The following is a 20,753-nucleotide window of genomic DNA, read 5'->3' as shown; positions in this document are numbered from 1 at the left end:
ACTAACTTATTAATTCCTCGTGACTCCACTATAGACTTGGAATTGCACTCTTGAATTCATAGAACGCTCTATAACAAATATAGATACGCTATTAATTATCCATTGTTACAACCATAATTGTCACTCAATCCTCTATAGACCGTCTATAATGAGATAGGACTAAAATACCGTTTTACCCCTCATTGTATTTTATCCTTAAAACACTTAGTTCCTTGTAAATGATATTAAAGTAAACTAATTTAATTACTGAAATGAGATCTCTATCATTTAACACCTTGAACCAAACTAAAAAGGAAACCATCGTTTCACTTCTTCATCAGAAGCTATAGATGCTCATATCTATGATTAACACTCCCACTCAATTATACTACCGAGTTCCCAAGATGTAAGTATGGGCTAGTCCGTAGGGTAAGCTGGTAACGAACAAGTCAAAGAACTCAAATAATACAATCAGTTAGAATACTAACCACTCATAATTGAGATTGAATTGACCTATGGTCAACTATATGATATGACTAGAATAGATAATAACGGCATGTTTACTTATCTTATCAACTGTCAATATCGGTCCTGTACGATGTAACATATACATCCGATCTTATCTACTTTGCTAATGTTCTGGAAAGAACATAACACTGTAATGTGTAAGTAGATCATATCGTAGATTGGCAAGTTAGTGTAAATCCGGTGCACTGACTAATCTTAGGACTAACTTATTTTGAACATATAATCATATTTATATTCCACTGTGATTATGTCACTATAAATAAGATTAGCTATATGCTCGGGATTTAATAGAAGTTTATATTAAACAAATAATCATGAAAATAAAACATGTGAGCAAAGTGATTGACCAAGTCAAAAAATGATTTCTATTCTTTTATTGATAATAAAATGAGATTACAAAGAATTTGGGTTTTAATTAGGGCACAAAACCCCAACAGCTTGGGGGGCGAGCTAAAAGCCTCCTTGCAGCTCAGGGGGAAATCTCAAGCCTCCCTAGAGCTTGGGGCAAGCTCAAGGCCTCCTTTGAGCTCAAGCTTCCTTGGAGCTCAGTAGGCAAGCTCAAGCCTCCCTAGATCTTGGGGGCAAGCTCAAGCCTCCCTGGATCTTGGGGGCGAAGTTAGGCTTCTCTAAAACTGAAAACACAGTCTAAACTCAATTAAAAACCCCATACCTAGGGTACAAGCTTGGAGTAATGTCAATGAGACAACGATCATGGATGGGGAATTTAAGAGTATAAGGTATGAACAAAATAGAGTTGTACGACAAAGGCGTGAAGGCGCCAGAGTATGGACTAGGTACACCCATCAGAAGGGTGGTGGTCGTACAATGTCAAAACAAGGAGGAAGCACTTCACCACATCCCCGACAAATTACAGGCCCGGCATCCACCTTTCCAACACCACTACCACCTGCTCCATGATCTCCTGTTGTACCTCATAGTACCATTTTATTTTTGTCCCTTGTGAACCACGATGTAATAGAGACAAAAGCTCTCACCTATAAATAGTGACCATCTTTCAAGAATGAGAGGAGGTTGGAAAATTATTGTAACACTTGATAATAGAGAGATACATACATTTTTCTTCTTTTTTGTTGTAAACATTTTCTTTGAGTTTTATCTCCAAATTCTTCTAAGTTCATTGATTTATTACTAGACTTCGTATATTCTGACCATAAAGTAGTTGACGAGTTCTCAGCTGTAACGCCCTACTTCCTTAGAGCCGTTACTAAGTGAGTTTTAAGACAAAACAGTGTGCAATGAACTCGCTAACCGAGGTTTTGAAACAAAAGTGTGACTAATTAAAAGTTAGGGCTGTAATCTTTGAAAATGCGACGTTTCATTAAAAAGCTTCTAGTATTAAACACTTGGGATCCCAAAATAAGGTTTGAAAACTATCTACATATTGAAATAAGTTTATAGTTGATTAATCATAAAAATCATAGATTATTACAGCCATTTTCGAATAAACCCCCAACCAAAGCAGTCGGGCAGGCCAAACATGTACGCGTCGCTTCACGCTCTCCGTACTCATGGTTGGTTGACTCAGCCTTTGCCCTTACCTGCAACACGGAGCACCCGTGAGCCGAAGCCCAGCAAGAAAACTCAAGCATTTCATAACACATGCAAAATATACAGTTAATCATATCAGATAATCCACAGATAAACAAGTCAACCCTTAGACTAAGCAAACACGGCCCTGCCGCCCCAGAACCCTTACCGCAGCCTGGGGTCTCGGTCCTCACCGCAAGGATCTCACACATATCCTCTGGGTCCCGGGCCCTGCCCTGACCATAAGCATCCCATGTGCTTAGTGTTACTTCCGGCTCCGCTGCCGTACCCGGCCTACGCCGTTCTCGGCCCTTGCCGTTCAATTTACTATAATCACACATATAGCATAAATCAAGCAACATTAAAACAAATGCCAATTTATTTAAATCTGCACCCTAACATGTAATGCAATATAGGTCCATGCCCGGCAATCATCTCATCATGCAACATGCAATATAGGGCCATGCCCGGCAATCACACTATGGGCTCACGCCCTATCCTACGGGTGTTATAGTTTTCTTACCTGTATTCCGAGCCTCCTGATGCACTAAAGCCGCGAGCACGGTCCTCTAGCACGAGCCTCACCAACAACCTAGTCACAACACACAAGAAACATCCCTCAATACTAATCATCCCAAAACCACTTCCCGGGACCAATCCCGCACTCTCGGGACCTCTAAAACCTTAAAACAACACCCCGGAGACATCCCCCAAACCCCCGGAGCAAAGGCCTAAAGTTGCCAAAAATGTCCACCTGAAATTGGCCTTGTGCCGCGGCACCCATCAGTCAGGGGCTCCCTCGCCGCGGCACGAAAAACCTGTGCCGCGGCACGCCTTCGCAGACCCAGAATTCTGGGTTTTTCCCTGCATTATCTCCGAGCTAAAACCTTCCAAAATCATACCAAACCAATACCCAAACCCCAAAATCAATTTAAGACTTCAAATGGACCATCTAACAACCCATAAACACTAGATTCAAGCTCAAAACACAAACATATCCAACAATCCACCCTTAGATTGCAAAAATCAGCAACTTCAAACTCAAACTTTAAAAACTTAACTCAAGCTTTAAGTTTCACAAATCTAAACATAATCAAACTTAAATATGCATAAATCCTTACCTTAAGTAGAGAATCCCATCCTAAGTTCCCTTGATTCATCTCCTAAGTCTCCAAATTTCAGCTCCTTCACTTCTATTCTTCTTCTTCTCATTGCCCTAACTTTCCTTCTCTTTAGTTTTTCTTCTCTTTATTTTTAACAAAACCAATCCATGACCAAAATGACTAAGCCCCAAACCGTGTACCCCATATAACCCAGCTGCCATTTATCTAATTCCCAACCAAATGACCATTTTGCCCCTCCTTGCCTATCCTTTCCCAACTAAACCTCAAGGGCACTTAAGTCCTTTCATTTCTATTTCATATCTACCATTTTCTTTCTAAAACTTGTTACTCTCAGCAGTAACAAATGGTTACCCAGGTTACTAAATCTCCAATAACCATTACCCGCTAAATCTCAACTTAACCATAAAATTCCCGAGGTACCCCTAGGCTCCTCCCGAGCCGGGTATAGAAATCCCGTTGCGACTCTTGAGTTAACTAGCTCTCTAGGACCGTCTCGGCACGTGCATCACAATAATAACACCACACTCACGTGGTACAATTCACAGAATACAATTATCACATATATGCCCTCAGCGGGCTAAAATTACCAATTTACCCCTATCATGCAAACGGGGTCCACATGCGTAATTATTTCACCTAACATGCATACTAACCACGTAGTCATGCATCTCAATGTTCAATTAGTCATATAACATGCTTTAAATCATAACCATGCATTTAACTCATAAAATCACACATAAATCCCATCGTGCCCTCCTGGCACGCTAATCAAGGCCCTTAAGCCTTAATAGCGAATTTGGGTCGTTACATCAGCGTTAATAGTTTGGTGCCGTTTGTGGGAAGAACAAGTGCCAAATAGTTGTTTTTCCATTCTTTCCGTCAAAGAATCATGCTAAGACGTCCAAAACGCCTCCAAGGCATAGAGATTCATCTTGGCATAACCTCGTTGAGAGCATCTAGGAGAGATCCTTTTCCACTAGAGAATGGAGATGCGTCGAAAGTGTAGCGGTTCCATGGTGAGGAAGAGGAAGTATCTTCTTCAGCAATACCACCTTATATTGCCCCTCTGGTACCAGCAGTCACTCTTATGGAGAACTTGGAGATGCCGCCTCCACCTATGTAACACCCTAAGCTGCTAATAAGGTTTAGGACCTTGATTAGCGTGCCTGGAGGGCAATAAGTGAATTAATATGATAATATATGAATTTAAATGAGTATGTGATTAGAATGCATGTTTAGGTAGTATAAATATGCGTGTGAGCCCCATTTGCATGATAAGGGTAAATTGGTAATTTTAGCTCGTTGAGGGCATAAATGTGATAATTATATTATGTGATTTGTACCACATGGATGTGGTGGTATTAATGTGGTGCACGTACCGAGACGGTTCTAAGGAGCTTTTTAGTTTAAAAGTCACAACGGGATTAAATACCCGGCTCGGGAGGAGCCTAGGGGTATTTTGGGGATTTTGTAATTGGGTTCTTGTGAGTTAGTGGTAACTGGTAATTTGGTAACTTGTGTAACCATTAGTAACCGCTGAGAGTAACAAGTTTGGTTAAGAGAAGTGGTAGAATTGTAAGGAAGTAGGAATGACAAAAAGGGCCTTGAGGTTTAGTTGGAATGAGGAATGGATGGAAGGGTAAAGTGGTCATTAGGTAAGGACTTGGATTATATCAGCTGAGGGAGAAGGGAATACGTATATACATGGTTATATTTTAGTTTATGCTAAATTTGGAAGAAAGAGCTAGAAAGAAAGGGGAAAAAGAGGAAAGAAGCTGAATTTGAGCCCTAGGAGGAGAATTGAGAGATTTGAAGTAACCAAGATCAAGTTTAGTCCAAAATTGTTCTGAGGTAAGAACTGCTTTTTTTTTATTGAGTTTTAAGTTTGATTTTAGAAGGAAGAATGGAAATTCAGGGATAGTTATGGCTGGTTTTGTGGGAATTCAGCTTGTGGGATTATAAGGCTTGACTTGGAGCTGGAAGCAAGGAAGCTAAAGGTTGGATTCTTCATTCAAGGTAAGGATTCTATGTAATTGTAAAGTTTATTTCTGTTATGAGTTAGGGAATTTGAAGTGTGGTTTGGGTTTGGGTTTAAGCTTTTAACTTTCTGGTTTGAGTTACTAAGGCATGAAACTCAAGAGTGGATTTTTGGGTGTGGTTGAGTGATTGAGCTAGGTTATGATGTTTATAGGTTGTTGAAGGGTCTATTTGGGGTTTTGAATTGGTTTTGGGGCTTAGGTGTGAGTTTGGGAGTGTTTTGGCTCGGGGAAATGCAGAGGAAAAACCCAGATTTCTGGGTTCGCGAAGGTGCGCCGCGGCCCTGTTCTTGGGCGCCGCGGCGCGAGGCTGTTTCTGGGCAGGGGAGGCTTTCTGACTTGCTGGGCGCCACGGCCCTCTAGGGCAGCGCCGCGGCGCTAGGCTATTTTTAGAGCATGAAATTTTGCAATTTTGAGCTTTTGCTCCGGGGGTTCGAGGGATGTTTCCGATGAATGGTTTTAGGAATTTGGGGATTCCAAGAGTGTGGGATTGGTCCCGGGAAATGGTTTTGGATTGGTTAGTGATAAAGGATGTTTCATATGTGTTGTGACTAGGTCTTTGGAGAGGCGTGGGGTAGAGGACCGTGCTCACGGCTTTGGGGCATCGAAAGCTCGGGATACAGGTAAGAGAACTGTAGCACCCGTGTTGCAGGGCTTGGGCCCATTGAATTGTTGCAGGGCGCGGCCCTAGATTGTATTATTGCTAGGCTATAGCTCTAAATGTACTATTATATGTTTAATTGTTGAATGCGAATGCTATATGTGATTATAGCTTAAAGAACGGTGAATGGCCGAGAACGGCAGTGGGGCCGAGAATACCACTTAGCACATGGAGTGCTCGTGGTTAGGGTGAGACCCCAGTGGATACATGGGATATCCATACGGTGTCGACCGAGATCCCAGGCTTTGGTAACGCTTCTGGGACGGCATGGCCGTATATGTGTTAGATTATATGGACTGTCTGACTAGATTTGAGATATCTGCTGTAATGACTGTATATTATGCATATGTTATGTACTGTTGAGTTTTCTTGCTGGGCTTCTGCTCACGGGTGCTCTGTGTTGCAGGTAAGGGCAAGGAGAAATTCAACCAGCCATGAGTACGGAGAGCGTGGAGGCGGCGCGTACATGTTTGGCCTGCTCGACCGCTTGGGTTGGGGGCATTTTGAGAAATGGCTGTACAAACCCTAGTTTTGATGGTTAACTACTTATAAACTTGTGTTTGAGTTGTAAATTTTTTTTAAACTGAGTTCTGGGATCCCGTTTGTTAAACTCTTGAACTTTTAATGAAATGGAGTACTTTTAAAGATTACAGCCTTGTCTTTTTGTTTAAATCACACTTTTGTTCTAAAAACCTCGCTTAGCGAGTTAATTGCACATTTTAAACTCACTTAGTAACGCCTCTAAGGTAGTAGGGCGTTACAACCTAGGTCGTCAACGGCTCCCCGCTCAGGCAAACATGGCCTTGGCCCTTCAACTTGTCGGCCAGAGAGAAACACATCCTAGGTGCCCTCGGCAAGCTCAAGATTCTAGAATCTATGAATGGGAGATAGATGAGCTATGTCTGAAGAACCAAAAGTTTAAAGAAACAGTGGAAAAAAATGCTAAAGGTGCTTGTTGACCCTCGAATTGGTCAACGACATATAGTCAGATAAACGATATAGAATGAGATGAAAATAAGAAGAAATCAAGGCGAAAAATTAAACAACACAAACAATTTATAGTGGTATGGCCCCAATCAGATGGTAATGACCTACGTCCACTTAGTGTTCTTATTGATGTAGGATCCCAACACTGTGATCAATGAACTAAGGGTTCGCGAGTTTCACAAGCTCTAGGATGATTACAATTTTGGTGAATAATAACACTATAATTTTCTCTCCGAATTCTCCCCGTCCAAAAAGTCCCCTCCCTTGCGCCTTTTGATTCGTATTTATATGCTCAAGAAGGTTACATGGGCCAGTGGGCCAATTAAGACTTGTGTATCTCCTAAAATTTGAAGAGGAGGAAAGAGCGAAAGTTCCAGCATCCCCTAAAATCTCTTTGGATATGGGCATCGATGGCGTAGACGAGGAAATTGGGGCCTCCGTCGACCAGCAAATTCCTCAAGATCCTCCTGCTTCATAATTTTTTTTTTATTTAAATTTGTAACTTGGGACACACGGACCTTGGTTCGTAGTGTCAAGACAATATATTTTTTGCTGCACGGGCACCTTTTTCTTTTGAACAGAGAATTACATCCGAGCAGTAACTGCTCGCGGTGTAAAAAAATTTACTTTCAGTATTTAGATATTATTATACTTGCAATATATTACAACATCCTGTTCGCATGATCGAACTTAGCATAGAACTTTGGTTTGATTTAACAAAATTTAAACAAAATTTTGGAAAATACTCTAATTACCGTAGCATGCATTCACTTATTTTGCTTGTGTGTTTACATATACTTGTCGATATGCTTTGCTTACTAGGTACCTTATATGCCCCAAGTGATTGAGGAGGTTTAGGTGCTCGGTCACTTGCCTTGACCAAGACCTGTTCGAACATTACTGCTCGTAATAAAGATTTATACAAAATGATAATATAGCAAAACAACACACGTAATGAGCAAATACTTGTAATAAATACAATAATTGGCAAGATTGACTCGCTACGCACAGTCCCTTTTATTAATAAATGAACAATCATGACTATACGAGTGATAAAAAATTTGATCTTACACTTATAAGCGATTAGCCATATGGCTGACTAACCCTTGTTCATAAACTTGTGAAAAGTAAAATTAATACAAGCCAATTCTTTAAAAAGAATTGTTTATTGATAATACTTGCGCAGGTGTTCTCCATTCCAATAGCGAGGAATGAGATCTCCATTTAAGCGAGCAAGTTTGTAGGTGCCTGGTTGAAGGACTCCTTCGATTTGGTATGGCCCTTCCCAGTTAGGTCCAAGCACTCCAGTAGCTTGATCGCAGGTGTTGAGAAAAACCCTTCTAAGTACCAAATATCCCATATTAAATTTTCTTTCACGTACTATAGAGTTGAAGTACCGGGCAACCTTTTGTTGGTAAGCTGCTACTCGAAGTTGGGCTTGCTCACGCCTTTCATTGACCAAGTCCAGAGATTCCATAAGTAACTAGTTATTAACGTCTTGATCGTATGCCAACCTTCAGTGTGATGACGGATCTAATTCAACATGTAACATAGCTTCATACCCATAGGCTAAGGAAAATGGAGTATGGCATGTTATTGTTCGATGAGCACCAAAATGTTGACCCTCGAATTGGTCAACGACACAGAGTTAGAAAAATGATATAGAATGAGATGAAAACAAGAAGAAATCAAGACGAAAAAGTAAACGACACAAACAATTTATAGTGGTTCGGCCCCAATCAGATGGTAATGACCTATGTCCACTTAGTGTTCTTATTGATGTAGGATCCCAAAACTGTGATCAATGAACTAAGGGTTCATGAGTTTCACAAGCTCTAGGATGATTACAATTTCGGTGAATAATAACACTATAATTTTCTCTCCGAATTCTCCCCGTCCAAAAAGTCCCCTCCATTGAGCCTTTTTATTCGTATTTATATGCTCAAGAAGGTTACATGGGCCAGTGGGCCAATTAAGACTTGTGTATCTGGGTAAATAAAGAAATTACAATTAATGCATAATTACAAGATTACACATCAGAAGGAAATAAATGAATATATGCGACCAGGCTGGTCGCACATAAGTATGATGCTTGATAAACCAACAGTCTTCTGGTCGATGGTCGGGCATGATACACTTACTAAAAACAGCCACGTGCCTCCCACGTGTTGACCAGTCTTGCCACATCATCAGGTAGTTCATTTTTTTGGTAAACAGTGCTCAACTGCATAGCGCAAGCAACATTTGGTATACCTCTCACCATGCGTGTAGGGGAGGAATGGAGAAGGAAGAAAACAATGTCCCCCGTTGATGGTAGGAGGGCCCAACTTTCAAAGAGCAATCCCCCACGTTCAAAGCACCATGAAGGTTTCATGCCAACGATGTGATCAAGAAGATGGGAGTGACAACATGGTTTGAACGCTTGTGCCTCCAAGAAGACATTGTTGGATGAAAGAGACATCCCCAAACAAAGAGAAGGTGGAGTAAAGGGAGAAAAGGTCCCCAAAACTTCTTCCATGGAGAGCAATAAAACACAAGCTCTACCCACCAACGACCTTCTGAAGTCATTAAACAAGACGGGGAAAGAGCTAGACGAGAAAATGAAGGATCTTAGGAGCAATATAGTAGCCATGCTAGGTGGACAGTTAGGTGACGATGAGTTTGATAAGGAATCTCCACTTTCAAGGGAGATCCAAGCAAAACCTCTGCCATCCCACTTCAAAGAACCATGCATGACACCTTACGAAGGTATTACGGACCCAAAAATCACTTGGATGCCTTCAATGACTTCATGAAATTGAAAAGGGTATCCTCCAAGGCGAGATGCAAATGTGTTGCAGTCACCCTAAGAAGAGCGACCTACAAGTGGTTTAAGGATTTAGGCATAGGGAAAATTTCCTCATGGAAGCAACTCTCAAAAGAATTCCTTCGGCAACACCATGCCTTCCATGACTACACGTCACCCACCATGAGCCTCACCAATATAAAACATGGTGAAAATGAAAGTCTGAAAAAGTACATTCAGGGCTTCAATGCAGAGGCAGCTAAAGTGTGAAAGTTTCCTAAGAATGAGCTAAAAATGGTCATCATCGCACAGATACATCCAAAGAGAAAAATGTGGGATAGCATGCTAAAGAGAGAGATAGATGACCTAGGCGACTTCTATGAAAGGGCTCTAAAGTACATCCAAATAGAAGATGGCTATGATCACTTGAGGATAGGCAGACCAGAGCCTTGCTTTAAGCCACCTTCCATAACAACACACGAACACTCTAGGAAATTAGAAAACACTTTTACATCTCGCTGTGAAGATTCATCAAGCTTTGAAAGCTTGTGATGTCAATGGTGTAAAAGGGAAGAGATCTACGATGCAATCTAAACAATTCTCACCAACATGTGCACCTAGAAGAGCATGTATGGTAAGATTTTAAGTTTGATATAATGAATAAAAGAGGTTACCCGAGTTAGCCTCATAATGTAGTAATAAAGCATCCCCATCTGGCTTAGGATGTGTTAGGTCAAAGAGGTCACCTTGGTATACCTCATGACAAAAAAGGTGCATTGACTCCATACATGTCCACACACTTTACTCATCATCAATGTAATATCATGCATCTATCTTACTAATCATGTTCCATATATTCAAAACATTTAGTTCACTCATATCAGTCATTGTCAATCGAATTTTCCAATATGCACATGAGAGAAGAGTAATCAAAGTGACTGGAGAGATGAATCTCACCAACCACTTGGGGTGCATAATGCCAGTAAAGACAAAAAAAAAAAAGCTCATGGCGTCTATGAGTTTTAGCTACCCTCATACACGTCTTAAGAATGAAATAAGACAAAAAAAGCCTATGGTGTAAAACCCTACTTCCTTAGAGTCGTTACTAAGTGATTTTAAAGTGTGCTAATCACTCGCTAATCGATGTTTATGTTAAAAATGTAGCTAAGTTGAGACAAAACCCGTTTACAGTCATTAAATACAAAATATTTAGATATTCATTGAAATGTCAGAAAGTTTTACAGTTGGGATCCCAAAATAGTGTTTAGAAAATATTTACAACTCAAAATATAACTAAGGTCGACTAGGCGACAAAATTCAGGTTAATACATTACATTTTCAAAAAATACCCCTAGTCTTGGCAGCCAGGCAGGCCGAACATGTACACGTCGCTTCACGCTCTCGGTACTCATGGTTGGTCGACCTTTCCCTTGCCCTTACTTGCACAATAGAGCACCCGTGAGCCAAAGCCTAGCAAGAAAACTCAACACAAACAATTAACATATGCATATTATCAATCAAAATATAACAAAGTGTTAGGAAAAAATAGATTGCCTCAATGGAAATAGGTAAGAATATTACAACTCTAGACAATATATTACAAATAAATATTGATTGATTAAATAAGGTTACAACTCTATAACTAAAAATTACAAATAAACAAAGAAAAGGAAGAAGATGATGAAGAATAAGAGAATAATGAGAATACAACTCTAAGAAAAAGATTACAAGTAAAATAAAATGTTTGAACCAAAAAGAAAAGATTACAACTCTTAAAAAAAATATACAAGTAAATAGAACAAGAGAATAAGAAGAAAAACAATAGAATAAGATGAAGAATAGAAACACAAGTAAATTCCCACTTACACAACCTAAGTGAAAAGGGTTGGGGATCACCAACAAGGTTTAAAACCTTTGTCCAAAAGTTTATTTCCCCCTAACTCAAGCACTAAGGGATCTCTCTCAGATTTTGGAAATACTTTCTAGAATTATCAAGCCTCAAGGTGTTTCTAGCCAAGTGCTCTAAGGGATAGAAATGTTGTGTCTTTCAAGTGAGATATAGGCTCCTATTTATAGAGTTTAGAGACACCCTTTGAATTTCAAATTCCACCAACCCCCATGGCTGTTACCAATGTTTAATTGGATTAATATGGAATTAAAAATGAGATTTGGGAGTTATTTGGGTTTTTTGAGCCGTTCAACAAAGATTGAAAAAACTGAAAAAAATGGTTAGTTTTGGCCTATGGCCGCAGCCAGAGACATTAGTGGCCGCGACCACCAACATTTAGAGGTCGTGGCCACTGACCATTTTCAGCACTTAAAAATGTGTTGTTTTTCCAAACGGTTCCAAACCCTCCCAAATGATTTTGTAACTCCCAAAACACATTATTTTGGTTAAAATCATATCTCTAACAGTCATTTCACATATGGCTTTATGAAATTCATCTCAATATTGTGTAACACGAAATTTACACAATAAAGGGTAATATTTGGAAGTTACAAATTTGTAACACCAAATATGTTACATTATTTGGATATATTTCATATATCTAAATATTGTAACTCTCTATTATATGTTACAATATGTGACACTCTTTGTCATATTTATTTAATCTAAAACATTATATTATAATATAATATAATATTACATTAGATTATAAAATAATATAACACAAAGCAGGCAACAGGCTAAACACATAGCGACCATGCCGTCCAAGGCGCTTTACCAGGCCCTGGGTTCGCGGTCTACACCGTGAGGATGACTCATGCATCTGTGAAGGGTCTCACACTAGCAGCTTCCACTCACCGTGCTCAACGCCATTTTCGGCCCCTTGGCGTACTCGGCCTTGCAATCCACGTGCTTAACGCCGTTCCAAGCCCCTTGCCATACTCGGCTTCCTACTCTTTTCAGATCATATCGAAGTCATCCATCGCCAACTCAATCAGAACCCAGACAACTCTCTACTAGCAATGCTCTAATCCATCTCCTAGAGACTACCAGTTCCCTAATCGGCAACAAAGTCTGAAATCCCCTAGCATACAAATCACTAGGTTTACACAACTGATCTATCACTCTAGCAAAGAAAATGAATGAGTAGCCCTCGAATCAATCAATGCTGTAAAAGAAGAACCAGCACTAGAAATCAGAACTGTCACGACTGAGGGACTAGCCTCAGCCTCAGTCTGGGTCAAGGTCAATACTCTAGCAGGAGCGAGACTGTCGCTCTGCTTTAGCTCCTCTTTCCTGGCTTGTGGGAAGTCCTTCTTCTAATGGTTGACACTCCCACAAATAAAGTAGGCCCTGATCCTGCACTCTCCCTGATGTCATCGTCTGCATCGAGGACACATTGGGAAACTCCTCCAGTTGTCACCCCCGCCATGATGGCCGCTGAAAGCACCCCGTGCCCTCCAATCGAGCTAGGAGGAACGAAAGAGTCTGGGGCCTTTCTCTTCTGCTCACTGGGGCCACTACCCCGACTAGATCTGGAAAAAGGAGGCACCGTTCTCAGAGCATCGCACCTAACAACGCTTTCTCTCCATATCTGATCCTCGGCCCCCTCAGATGTGAGGGCCTTGTCCACTACCTGAGCATATGTAGTAGTCCCCAGATCCAAGGTTATCTAAACATCACGGGCGATCATAACATTCAATCCCCGCACAAACCTATCCCTTCGTGCTGCATTAGTTTGCACCAAATCTGGCACAAAGTTCGCCATCCTATCAAACCTCAAGGCATACTCAGTAACCGTCATCCGGTTCTGAGTCAGGTTGGTAAACTCGTCAACCTTTACAGCTCGGACTGCGACACTAAAATACTTCTCGTTGAAAATATTTATGAACTCTTCCTAGGTCATAGCTGCAAAATTTCTTCTCTAAGTTACCACATCCCACCAGATGCGAGCATCCTCTTTAAAAATCTAGTCGGCACAAGCTACCCTCTCGTTCCCTTCCACCCTCATGAAGTCCATAATGGAAGAAATCATGTTCATCCACTGCTCTGCCCGTAGTGGGTCTGGTCCACCCTCGAAGGTGGGAGGATGCTGCTTCCTGAACCTTTCATACAAGGGTTCCCACATATTCTCCATGACATGCTGAACTGGCACTGGCGCCACAGCCTGTTGAACCTGCCAACCAATGCCCTAAGGAGGGGCCTATTGCCTTAGCTGTTGAAGCTCTTCTTCTGTTCGGTGATGTCTAGCTTCCATTTCTGCAAACAAATGTTGCCAATTCTGTGGGCAAGTGGAAGGTCCTGGCCCTAGTTGTTATCCTTGGCCCTATTGTCGCGGAGTCTGATTGATCGTCAAGGCATCTCAACAATATGCCTGCAATCAACGACGCCGCTCATCAGGCATGATAACAACTTCCAAAAGCACCTCCCAATGCATAACAACCAATAATAAACAACACTCCACAAAACACAGATAGCACACAACAATCAAGGGGCCATGCCTTAACATCATGCATATGATAACACATTCATCACGCTCTATATAAAATAATCAGGCAAACAGGGCATTTAGACATGTAATCAAGCATATAACTCAACCATTACCACCCATCCCTTAGTCGAGCTTGTCACTGGCAGCGAGCGTACATGTTTGGTCAATCTCCAGGAACCATAAATGTTGGCTCGCTCTTAAACCAAGAAGTAACGTACCTAAGTTAGGACAAAACCTGTTTCCAGTCATTAAATATAAAATATTTTGATCTTCATTGAAATGTCAAAAAGTTTTACAGTTGGGATCCCAAAACAGTGTTTAGAAAACATTTACAACTCAAAATATAACTAAGGTCAACTAGGCGACAAAATTCAGGGTAATACATCACATTTCCCCAAAATACCCTTGGCTGTGGCAGCCAGGCAGGCCGAACATGTACACGTCGCTTCTTGCTCTCCGTACTCATGGTTGATCGACCTTTCCCTTGCCCTTACCTACACCATAGAGCACATGTGAGCGGAAGCCCAACAAGAAAACTCAACACAAAAAATTAAGATATGCATATCCATCAATCAACATATAACAAAGCAGCTAACAGGCTAAACACATAGCAGCCATGCCATCCCAGGCGCTTTACCAGGCCCTAGGTTCGTGGTTTACACCGTGAGGATAACTCATGCATCCATGAAGGGTCTCACCCTAGCGGCTTGCACTCTCCATGCTCAACGCTGCTTCCATCCCCTTGCCGTACTCGGCCTTGCACTCCACATGCTTAACGACGTTCCCGGCCCCTTGTCGTACCCGACTTCCTACCATTCTCGGCTTACGTCGTTCCCAGCCTTCGCCATTCATTCATAAATATGCAATACATAGCATATAATCAACAAATACTTAAACAAATACAAACATAGACAATAGGGCTACGACCTGCAATTCAATCACATAGGGTCATGCCCTGCAATACAAACTATAGGGCCATGCCCTGCGCTACGGGTACAACAATTTTCTTACCTGTGTCCCAAGCTTCCTGAGCACAGCAATCTCGAGCACAATCCTCTAGTCCGAGCCTGGCTGAAAACCTAGTCACAACGCATGGACAAAAGCTATCCATCAAGTTCTAATCAATTAAATAACTTTGGAATGTAATTCTAGTCTCCGAGACCTTGGATTCCATCAATCGGGGTGATAAAATCCATCCCGAGCCCTAACTTTTGGGTTCCCAAACCAAGAACCAACAAATGGCCAAAACATTGAATGAGGGTCGCGACCCAATCCCGTATGGGCTGCGGCGTCCCCCAAAATAGAGGCATAATGCATCCTTGTTGGGAGACACGGACTGCGACATGCCCTGCCTAGGGCCACGGCACGCCTCGATAACAGAGGCCTCCCCAGGCTTCCAAGCACGAACGGGTCGCGGCATGCCCAGCCTTGGGCCACGGCTCGCACCCCCAAACCCAGGAAACCTCCATTTTTCCTGCATTTTCCTCGAGTCCAAACCTAAACTTTCACAATTCAAACATCTATTAAGCTCATAATTGACTTAAATTCCTTATACACATACCTTAACCAACACAACAAGCCCATAAACAACCCCATACACCAGAAAACAACCATGATCAATCTCTAAAACCCATCCTCATGCAAGCTTATATTTCAAGAAGAATTCAATAGCCAAACCAGTAAAATTAGTTGGATTAACCCTTACCTCTGTGGTATCTCCTCCCCTGAACTGATTCCCTAAAACACAGCAAGCTAAGTCCCTCAATTCTTCAGCTTAAGGCTCCCAAATTCATTCAAAATTCTCAAGCACCAAAGAGTAGAGTGTAAACCGAATGGGAGAGAGACTTGAGAGTTTTATCTTGTCCTTCTTCTGAGTTCTAGTGTTTTCCTCAAGCCTCTAAGTGTATGTCCATTTGCCAAAAAGACTAAATTGCCCCTAAGCCTAACCTTACCCCTTTAGTGCCACCAAGGACAGTCGAATCTCGTTAAGTCCCCGAGCATTCCTATAAATCCCTGTTTAATCCCAATATGTCCAATAACTATCAAACTACTACCTGTTACTCAACAAATTTCAAACACGTATCATATACCCAAAATACTCCTAGGCTCTTCCCAAGTCGGGTATTTGACCTTGTTGTGACTTTCTAGCTAAACTGCTCCCTAGGACTGTCTCGGATCGTGCATCACAAATATATCACCACTCACACATGGTGTCAATCACAATATACACAAATATTGCATTGATGGCCCTCAGCAGCCTAAAATTACAAACATGCCCCTAGCAACCCGATGGGGCCCACATGCCTATTTAATTCACCTAAACATGCATTTCTAATCACATACTCATCAAATTCACATATTAATACAATAAATTAATTATTGCCCTCCAGGCACGCTAATCAAGGCCCCAAGCCTTATTAGAAAATTTGGGACGCTACATATGGCGTCTATAAGGATTAACTACCCTCATAGACCTCATAAGGGAAAAAAGACACATCCATACAAGGGCAGTCACGCCAAAGGATGACCACCCTACATAATGCCCCGACCTCATGACCCTTGGCTCCATGAGACACGGCTCAGCCTCATAGCCCTTAGCTTCACAAGACACTCCTCGGTCCCATAAGCATCATGGCCCTTGGATCATGAAACATAAAAAGAGAAAAAGAAAAAAGAGGAACCCCACGTAGGGTCCTTATCATAAGCCTAGATCGACTTAAGTCTACTAGCCAAAAAGGGTCTGAAAGAAGACACTTGCAAAAATAGTACTGTTGTCCGTGTTTTTGCCACATGACACATGGAAATTAGGAGTAATTAGCGACAAGTCATGAAGTTCGCGAATGTCTCCAATTGAGGCCATGCCCCGAGGCGAGGATATCTCCAGGTGAGGCCACGTCCCGAGCCAATCTCCAAGTCATGGATGTCTATGAGTGAGGCCACACCCCGAGGCCTATCCTTGAGGCGAGGATGTCTCCATGTGAAGTCATGTCCCGTGAGGCTCTCTTCACTCGCCCATCTCTCAAGTCCAGGATTCTGGTCCTCAGACCTGTAGTTGATACAAGGTGTCAATCACTGTGGGTATAAGCCACCAAAGGATCATCTAACAACTTTTGGTGAGCCTCAATTAGTGGTGTCAAGTTCGTACCCTCGACAATCGACATTTCCCAAAATCTAGCACACAGGCTCATAACATATCGTCCAATATCTGAATCGTCCTCTCAGACTGTCCATCCTTCTGAGGATGATAAGCTGTACTAATCCGCAACTACGTGCCCAAAGCCTTCTGCAGGCTCTCCCAAAACTTGGAGGTGAAGGTGGGGTCCCTGTCGGATACTATCGACCTCAGAGCCCCATGAATTCGAACAATTTCCTTCACATACAACTCAGCATACTGCTCCACAGTATAAGTCGTTCTCACAGGCAAAAAGTGAGCGGATTTGGTATACCTATCCACAATCACCCACACTGAATTATGTTGTCCCATGGTCTTCGGCTAACCAACCATGAAGTCCTTGGTGATATCCTCCCACTTCCACTCTGGAATCCCTAGAGGCTACAATAACCCTGCTAGCCTCTGATGTTCAGCCTTTACCTGCTGACAAGTTAAGCACTTGGCCACATAGTCCACCACGTCCCTCTTCATTCCCGACCACCAATACAAGGTTCTCAAATCTTGGTACATCTTCGTCGTACCTGGATGTAAAGAATAGGGAGTGTTATGAGATGCATCCAAGATCTCTCGCTAGATATCAAAATCCATCAGAATGCAGATCCGACCCTTGTACTTCAGTAGTCCCATTTCCGAAATAGAGAAGTCCCTAGTTGCTTCGACTAAGACACTCTCTTTGTGCCCTCTCAACTGGGGATCCTCCCCCTATGATTCCTTGATCCTCTCAAGGAGTGTAGACTGAAGAGTGATGTTGGCTAACAGACCCACCACAAACTCTATACCCGCTCTAGTCATCTCCTCAGCTAACTTACCAGATATCTGCCTCGAATTGAAAAATTGTCCTGGGTCCTTCCGACTCAATCCATCAGCCACTACATTAGCCTTCCCAGGATGGTATAGGATATCACAATCATAATCCTTTACTAGTTCCAGCCACCGTCTCTGGCGCATATTCAAATCCCTCTGAGTAAAGAAGTACTTCAAACTTTTATGGTCAGTGTATATTTCGCACTTCTCACCATATAGATAATGTCTCCAAACCTTAAGTGAAAATACCACCGCTGCTAACTCTAGATCATGCGTGGGATTTCTCTGCTCATACTCCTTCAACTGTCTCGATGCGTAGGCTATCACTTTTCCAGCTTGCATCAGTACACACCCCAAACCCTGTCTAGAAGCATCACAATAAACCACAAACTTCTCATTGTTTGACGACAGACTCAATACTGGAGCAGTGACAGTCAGCGCTTCAATTCCTTGAAGCTGTTCTCACACCTGTCTGTCCACACATACTTAGTCTTCTTTTGTGTCAATTCAGTCAATAGTGTGGCTATTCTGGAGAACCCCTCAACGAACTGCCAATAATACCCTACCAATCCCAGAAAGCTCTTAACTTCTGCTACACTGCTTGGTCTAGGCCAATCTCTCACTGCCTAAATCTTGCTTGGGTCAACCAGAATCCCCTCCTTACTGACAATATGGCCCAGAAATGTAACTTGCGGTAGCCAAAACTCGCACTTGCTGAACTTAGCATATAACCTTTTCCCTCTTAATTGTTGTAATACAAGGCATAAATGCTGCTCGTGCTCTGTCTCTGACTGAGAATACACCAATATGTCATCAATGAACACAATCACAATCTTATCCAAATAGTCCTTGAAGACCCTGTTCATCAAATCCATGAAAGTTGTTGGGGCGTTGGTTAATCCAATGGACATAACCAGGAATTCATAGTGTCCATATCTCATGCGGAAAGCGGTCTTTGGTATGTCCTCCTCTTTAATCCTTAACTGGTGGTAACCTGACCGAAGGTCAATCTTAGAAAATACTGTCTTCCCCTATAGCTGGTCAAAAACGTCATCGATCCTACGTAATGGGTACTTGTTCTTAATAGTCCACTTGTTCAACTCCCTGTATTCAATACCCATCCTAAGAGATCCATCATTCTTCTTGATGAACAACACTAGATCACCCCATGGCGAGAAACTCGGTCTGATGAACCCCAAATCCAGTAACTCCTACAACTAAATCTTCAACTCCTTCAACTCCGCCGGAGCCATTCTATAAGGTGTCCTAGATACTAGCTCCACCCCTGGCACCAACTCTATAACAAACTCGATCTCCCATTGTGGCGAAAATCCTGGGAAGTGTGCGGGAAACAAATCTGGAAACTCACATACCAATCTGGTCTTACTCGATCCAACCGACACAACTCTAGAGGTATCCACAATGTTTGATAGGAATCCTATGTAACCTTCCTACATCAGGTCTCTAGCCTTCTGTAACACCCTGGATAACCAAAGCCATTACACTGTGTGTTTAAAATAGTGCAGGACTCGCTAATTAAGTCTTTCAAATGAAAATGTGATCCTATAGTCATAAACAAGTTAAGTTTAAAAGATTTTGGTCATAAACAGATAATTTTTATTAAAATAATTGTGTTAGTACATGGGATCCCAAAATAGGGTTTAAAGACATATTTACAAAAATTCCAAAAGTTATAAATAAACAAGGCCACTCTAATGGCAAAATATGCATTTTAGGTTTCTGTCCCTGTACAAACCCCCGAACGTGGTGGCCGAGCAGCTGACAATGTACACCTCACCCCCAGAGCTCTCCAACTCATGGTTGAACCATCAAATCCTTTCCTTTACCTGCACCACGTAGCACCCGTGAGCCAAGGCTTAACAAGAAAACTATAATGCATAGCATAATCAATAATAGTAATCAGATGATTCATAGATCATTAATCAAACACTCAATAGACCACATTGTTCACATAATTAGTGATATCAGTCAACAAACCAATAATTAACCATTTAGGTAATAAACATGCCATAATCATCAGAATAACATCAATAAAAATATCATACAATATCCAGGGTCGACGACCTTAGGCCTTGCCCTCTGTTTAACCCATTGACTCCGGCTCACTTAGGCCGAGCTCAGTGATTATATTATTAACCTTAGCTACCAGTGGCCGAGCCACATCCTTGTGCGCCAATATTAATTACGGCACTCTTAGGCCATTTATTTCATGTTCACATGGCATAATACCATCATACATCATTGCATAAAAATATGGGGAACTCTTAGTCCCAACATAATCACACAACTGGGTGCATTTTTCTTACCTTTAATTTCGAGTGCTTTAGTTACTACGAACGATCCTCGAGCACGATCCTGCTCTGAGCCTTGGCGTACACCTAGTCACAATCCATAAATGAAACCTCAATGAGTTTAAATTCCAAAGGACAATCCCAGGACCAAACTCGCGCTCTCGGGACCCTAAGTTCCACCAAACGAGGTGGTGAACCCGTCCCCCGAGCTCCCAAGTGAAAACCTTAAGAAAATACCCAAAATCCAATTTCAGGAGGATGAGGAGTGCTATAAGGTGGGTGCTACAGTGCTACAGACAGAAACCCAAAACCCCTAGAAAATATAACCTAGTGCTACAGCACTGCAACCCGACCTGCAAATTTCTAGGTTTGCTCTTC

This window comes from Humulus lupulus, chromosome 3 (assembly GCF_963169125.1).
Source record: "Humulus lupulus chromosome 3, drHumLupu1.1, whole genome shotgun sequence".
Lineage (NCBI taxonomy): Eukaryota > Viridiplantae > Streptophyta > Magnoliopsida > Rosales > Cannabaceae > Humulus > Humulus lupulus.
The sequence above is the reverse complement of the archived record's forward strand: the minus strand, read 5'-3'. Positions refer to the sequence as shown.